General features: G+C 34.6%; 1 protein-coding gene across 1 annotated transcript in view; it reads right to left on the reverse strand.

Annotated features, from left to right (window-relative positions):
• Window positions 1–2,774, reverse strand: part of alc (5'-AMP-activated protein kinase subunit beta-1) — a 48,425-nt gene extending 45,651 nt beyond the window's left edge. The window contains exon 1 of the mRNA XM_067273955.1: window positions 2,639–2,774. The gene's annotated coding sequence lies outside the window, so the exon portion shown is untranslated. The remainder of the gene's footprint in view (window positions 1–2,638) is intronic.
• Between the last annotated feature and the right edge of the window lie 4,693 nt (window positions 2,775–7,467).

The following is a 7,467-nucleotide window of genomic DNA, read 5'->3' on the forward strand; positions in this document are numbered from 1 at the left end:
AGATCAAACAGTAAAAGTAAATGGTTATTCTGCATTCAAATGTACTCTCTAGGTTAGTTTTCAACTTATGACAAAACCTCGGGGAACCCTAATGTGTTTGTAAGTAGGGGAGCACCTATATTATTTTGGAATTTTTCCATTTTCAAATTTGAATGTATCCTGATGGTGATCTATAAATAGATTGAAAACATTCATTCTAATAATTTGTGCTTTTTGTAGTGCTAATTTTAAAATTATTAAAATGTAAGCAAAATTTGCTCAAATTATTTGTTAATTGCTAGAAGATAATTTCATTTTTCATTATTATTATTATTATTTTTATTATTATTATTATGAAGATAAAAATATAAATAATTTAAATTTCTAACCAAACTGTCTTAATTATATAAAACATTAATAAAAACTTCAAAGCACTCATGCTATTAATTCAAACATTTAACAAAAAATTGCTCCTTTTGACACTTAACTATAAAATATTGCTTTATCAAAGTTAACTGATATAGAAGTCCCAATATTTTCATGCTTACCTTCAAGGAAACACTCTATAGATCTATACACCAAAAATCAAAAAATTGTTTAAGTTTTAGCTCATAGAACTAACCTCAGGAATTTAAGAGTTTTACATCAATTAGTTCTAGTAAAGTGGCATTTAATATATGTTTAAATATATATAATTCAGTATAGCATTTACTAATTTTTGAACATATAGAACTTTACTTTTTAATAAAATCACACAAAATAAATCAAATTAACAAAATATAAGAGAGAAATACTTATTGATACTCTTCCTAAATCTACTTTTTGAAATTTTGATTCTTATATATACCTTTAAAAACTTCAAATCCCAGTAAATATCTTTGATAGACTAACATTTTTGATCTGTTACTAAGATCATCTTCAGGGGGTGATACTGAGTAGCATCAATAAACAAATCAAGTGCATTGTGTCATCACTTAACAATCAGCAAGAAATGTGATAATGAACCTCATGGCATTCTAATTATGACTGACACTTTCGTTGATAACTCTTGTTTACCGAAAGGTTAGTGTGAGCTACAGTACCTGAGTCTAAATGACTGTCAAATATATACGTAAATTCCTATTTTATTGAAATGTAGGTAAGATTATTACTTTTGTTTTAAAACTATATTGTTGAATATCATTTATAGCAAATATAATGACTGCTTATCTCTAAAAATTTTCTTATGTGCACTCATGATAAAATCTATAATTAATTGGTATTGGGCTGAAGGACTTTTTGATTTTTATTCTCTGTGTTAAGAAATTTATATTTATGAAAACAATAGATGAAACTCTACTTAAGGTTACCCACTGTGACTCCACGTGGTGCTAATATCACGTGATTGAAACAGGAAAAAATGATCCACATTGCCAATTAGTTGGTGATGCACATATAACATTTCAATTTGCGTGTTCATCTCAATGTGAACAACTGTGTACAAACCTAACAAGAATGGTAAAGATGTAGTTGAGTATTACTCTAGGCCATATGTTCATTAGAAATGATCATTGATGTTAATTGCTCAAACCTGAAGCTGAAACCTTTTCACGACAACAGTTACATTCATATCACTTCCCAAGTCTCTTTAATGTTCCAATTTTGGAATGTAATAAAGTACAATAATGTATTACAAAAGTGTGTAATTATCGTTTATACATACCCAGTCTGGAGGAAAGTCAAAACATACACAGAACCATCAAGAGAGGGAGCCAGAGATTCTGGAATTTTTCCTCAGGCCCATAGTGATCTTCTACTACTATAAATTAATGTTATTTTTACTAACAAAAAAAAAATCTTTAAGACTGCTATTTAAATAAAAACAAGAGAGCCTCATCCAGTGGCACACTCAGAATTTAATCTTGAGGGAGCCAAGTTAAACAGATAAAAAACTTTTTAATGTAAATTCAATAAAATTTGCACATTATGTGACTACTAATTCATTAGTAGTATACAAATAGAAGACATGATACAATATAAATAAATATAAAAAGATATTAATTAGGAAAGGATTTTTGGAATATTTTTTAGTTTTTCTTTCCTTTTCTTTAGAGGGTGCAAGGGCTTCTCGGTTTCCCCTCTTGGTGCACCAGGCCTAAATCAAGCTTTTGATGGCCGTGTGTGTGTGTGTGTGTGTGTGTGTGTGTATATAAAATATAAACTGTATACCCTATATATGGATGTGTTTAAAATATTAAACTTTGTATGTATATATCTAAATATTTTAAAATTATCACCATAAACGAAAATACTAATTTTAAATAAGATTTATTTTATTCAATTCAAAACAATTCTTGTGATTGGTTATATGTTAATATAGAAATAGGATTAAATAGGTCCTTATTTACACTTGACCTTGAATCCTTAACATTGGTATTGAATCTATTTAATCTAAATACATTCATTTTAATAATTTCTTATCGAATTATGTATTATTAAGCATTATATTTATCTTTATTAACAACATATTTAGTTTAATACGAAGAATAATTTACCTTCTACTTATGTCTACTATTAGGCCTAATAATATTGTTACGAATTAAATGGACTTATTAAACCATTTATAATAAACTTCTGGGTTATTACTGTGTACATTCTTTATTTATAAACAAATACTTACTAATTATTTATGTGTGTAACGTTATAAATCCTATAACTTTAAAAAGATGAACCTTGTTTATAAGTTTCTAAGGTAACTATAACCTCCACACCAAAAACGAATAAAATCATTAGCAGACGATCTACGGCGTAGAGATTAAATTTCGAAAGTTTATAATTATTATCATTTTTTCATTTTTTAAAGTTCATCTAAAATAATTAGTAATATAATTTAATTTTAACTAATTAATTTTATTTGTAATAATAATATTAATATTATTTAATTTGATTTCTTAAAATATATGTTTTATTAAAATTTTGTTTTTTAAAAAATTATTTTGCCTTATGGACACGTTTTTTAAATTCTCTCCTCCATGCGAACGCTAAGAGGGCCTTTATACAAGCTCATTATGGCTCCGGCAGGCTCACAATAGAATGTCCAGGTGGTGAAGAATCGAAACCAGACATATGTGGAACAGACTGCCATAAAAGACGGCAGAATGGCCGAGCGGTCAAGGTGGCAGCCTACCGCTCTGGGGGATCCGGAATCGAATCCGAACGGGTTAAAAAATCTCCAGGAATTTTTCGGGGATGATCTGACCGGATATGCCGGGCCCCGTCCCTCACCACCCGGCCGCTCCATAGTGGACCTGGCCGAACTAATAATGGGCTTGCTAAAACAGGCCCTCTTAGTGCCCACAGGGCAAAAAGAGTTAAAAAAAATAAATTGCCATGAAAAATTCCTGGGTTCGCCCCTCCATTTGATTCCGGATTCATCAAAGCGGTAGACTGAGATGGTAAAGAAGTTAGCCCTTATCATCTAAAGATGCCGTCCGGGTGGCCCGCACCTTGTAGACACTGAAATTACTTTTCGTGCTTATAAATAATGTCATGTCATGTTTCACCACGGCTAGTAAAGGACGCCACAAGCGCAGCAACCGAGGACTGTGCTACCCGATATATAAGCTCAGAAACTGCGGTCCTTTTTTTCTTTTCGGTCCTGTAATAACATATAGCGAATAAACATGTAATATGTTAATTAACGACTTGTATCTATTTACTTCCTCAGACCTAGATCAGTAAGATATACGGCAGGGGTGGCCAACTTTTGTGTACATAAGATCTACTTTTTATCGTAAAAATGTGTCGCGATCGACTTGTTGTCATAGGCATAGTCTAAGTGGGGAGGGGGAATTGCGAAATACATACTATGTTTATACACTGTTTCAGTACGAAGTGAACTCACTGCTTATGAGTCGAGTCATAACTGCATGCATACAGTTGCGTTCGGTTACAAATATAATACATTAAGTCAAGACATCGCTAGCGATCGACCAAAATTGGCTTGGCGATCGACCGGTCGATCGCGATCGACTTGTTGGTCACCCCTGATATACGGGAATCTTACAGATAGACGTTGCTCAAGAAAATTTCTGAGATTCCGATTTGAATCGGACTTGATCCTTAGAACAGCAGACTGAGATCGCTGTTTCAGTCATCGGTGTACTGTGTATATGTTATGGACAAAGCGATTAATACGGGCATTATGAATAATGACCAACAAAATTTGGCATTGTAATAAATTTCAATAATTTATCAAATTGACCGGTCATTATGTATACTGCTATCACTTAGTCGGGCAAAGTGATAATTATAAGTTGAGGAGTGATCATACGACATACGCTAGCCAATCGGCACTCAGTTGCGCGTGCGTATTGCGTTTAGTACTGAATTTGGCAGCAGTCACGACTGTTTGTGCTCTCGACAGATTCCTTCCGGAGGGGAGCCGATTGTTTAACGTCACTAGTTATTTATTCACAGTAGTTCTTGAACACACGTATCGATAACTAGTATGTATCAATATCTAGTAACGTTAAATAATCGGCGGCCTGCCGGCGGCTCCCTTTCGGGAGAAATCTGTCGAGAGCACAAACAGTCACGACCATGGTGCACATAGGTAAAAATTTACCATTTGATTAATATAGTTAATAGTACTTAGTTTTAAAAGATTACATGTTCTTTTTAAAATACTTTGAAATAATTCACAAAAAATAAATATTTCTAAATGAAATAAGTGGAGGTTTTTTAATCAAATTTTAAATTCGGTACTAAACACGATACGCACACGCAACTGGGTGCCGATTAGTTAGCGTATGTCGGATGATCATTCCTCACCTTATTATTATCACTTTGCCCGACTAGGTGATAGCAGTATTCATATTGACCGGTCAATTTGATAAATTAATCAATATTTATTACACTGCCCGCCCTTTTTCGTCATTATTCATAATGCCCGGTCATTATGAATAATGCCCGGTCATTATGAATAATGCCCGATTAATCACTTCGTCCATAACATACATATATATATATAAACTTCAAATGTTTTGTCATGTGATACTAAAAATTTGATCAAGAATTTGGCACTTCCAGAGACTATTTGCTGCTAATTTATAATAATCGATTTTCAATAGTTGGAATGCATAACTGGAATTTCGATCGAGCTAAGGTAAAATGCCTTCCGTGTATATAAATACAATGTAATGTTCACAATCTTCAATGATGGTAGACTTTGCTGATTATTTGAAGGCAAATAATTTCTTACAGAATTTATAATTTTCTGATATCTTTTCGGATTTGATTAATTACCAATCTTTTTGGTCGTCGAATAGTAGATGCGACAAAGGGATTACTTGACGCTCTAAGAGTTCCAGATTTGATTCACTGATCTCAGGAATTTTTGAAGGACGATTTAGCTTGATCTTATCACCCAGCTGCCGCTTTTGAGCCTGGCTGAGCCCACAATATGTATGGAAAAAAGACCCAGTTAGTGCTCACTGCTAGAAAGAGTTTAAAAATAAAAATAAAGATAACGGAATGAACACATTTTTGCATAAAAATGTTAAAATATAATTATTTATTATTATTAAATAAAATTTGTTGATAAGTTAATATTACATGATTTAATTCTAATTAATATTTTAAAAAGCATTATAAAGTCTACTTTTTATTTTAAAATATTTTAAGGATTGATGTAGAGTGTTTGCAATTTAATTGTTGTAACACGGCTACTTCTTCTGAATAAGAGGTTAATTAATATGCAAAGATTTAGCTCGGAGCAACTAACAATAATATCTATACTAAGTTATAATTTAGTAAAGGTAAAAACAGTACATTCGGAATAAAAGTTATAAATTTCTTTGATATCAGATACACGGTGTTTCAAAAATAGCTTTGCAACTTGAAGACGAGATACTGATCAAGAAACATATAAATTTAGAACATTGAAATATCAAACACTTCAAGTTTTATGTTCATCGGTATTTTATGGTTCAATATGACTTCCAATTTTTATGCAGCAGGCGTCCCGTTGTAGTCAATTTCTTCCCCTATGCGGTGTAGAGTCTCTGGTGTTACTCGAGAAACTGCAACGGTAATTTGATTTCGAAGTCCTGCCAAATTTACAGGTTCCTTAACAAATCCTCACAAGAGAAAATTAACGAGGTGGCATGACATCGGTCACTCCAACCAATCCACCATCCTGACAATGAGTTGTTGAAGTACCCCTGGTCATCTTCGTGAATTGAGGAACGAGGAATTGATGGAGGATGTCCAGATACACAATCCCGGTAAAGTTGGAGTAAAACAATGAAAGTAGCCATCTTGATAGCGACTGATCATACTTCGGTAAGAGTTTTCGGTACAAAAATTTACGTAAATGAAACTTGATGTGTATGGCTTCATTTGTGTATTTATTAGAATTAAAGAATACAAGTAAGGTTTATTCTGTGGGTTGTGCAATAACAAACTGTTATAGTAGTCTTGAAGACGGATGCTAAAAAATAAATCTAAAAAAAAACAGCTCGAATGTATTATGGAATTATTCTACCGGGTGATGTCGGTCATAAAAAATGAATTCTATTTGAAGCCACGGAACCATCATCACGGCTTCACCCTTCTCCGTGGGATTTTTGTTTATCCAGAAACACTGCAATGACCAGGCAGAATCGCCATTACAGTAAAAACTAGAAATTGTTGGAATAAGATTATCGGAAAGTCTGCAGCAATTACTAAAAGTCGAAAATTGCAGTTAAGGATAATCGCCACTCACGATAACGGTGCCACAAAACATGATTCCGGATAGACATCAAATGCGATAAGAGCGTCACGAATTACAATTACGAATAGACGCCAAGCAAAACTTCGGATAGTTTCGAATTATCATAACAGATAGTCGCCATTTCTTTTTAATTTTAACTTTTTCCGCCCTCTGGGCACTTTTTTTTTAAACTCTTTCCGCCCTGCGGGCACTAAGAGGGCCTCTTTTTAGTAGGCCCATTATGGGTTCGGCCAGGCCCACAATGGGGCGACCGGGTGGTGAGGGACGGGGCCCGACATACCCGAACGGACCACCCCCCGAAAAATTCCTGGGGATTTTTCGACCCGTTCGGATTCGATCCCGGGTCCCCCAGAGCGGTAGGCTGCCACCTTAACCGCTCGGCCATCCGGCCTAACCCCCTGGGCACTAAGAGGGCCTTTTTAGAAGGCCCATTATGGGTTCGGCCAGGCCTACAATAGGGCGACCGGGTGGTGAGGGACGGGGCCCGACATATCCGAACGGACCATCCCCCGAAAAATTCCTGGGGATTATTCGACCCCGGGTCCCCAGAGCGGTAGGCTGCCACCTTGACCGCTCGGCCATCCGGCCACTCCTGCAGGCATTAATGATAAGAATATCCTCTTAATTCTGCCAAATCTACAACAATAGCAGACAGATGGTGAAGGTTTTGGACTTGATGCTGTGGTATACTATAACGTAGCACAAGGACGATCTGCAAAGGAAGAAACTCG

The sequence above is a fragment of the Centruroides vittatus genome, unplaced genomic scaffold (assembly GCF_030686945.1).
Source record: "Centruroides vittatus isolate TY-2023 unplaced genomic scaffold, ASM3068694v2 contig_502, whole genome shotgun sequence".
NCBI classification, from domain to species: domain Eukaryota; kingdom Metazoa; phylum Arthropoda; class Arachnida; order Scorpiones; family Buthidae; genus Centruroides; species Centruroides vittatus.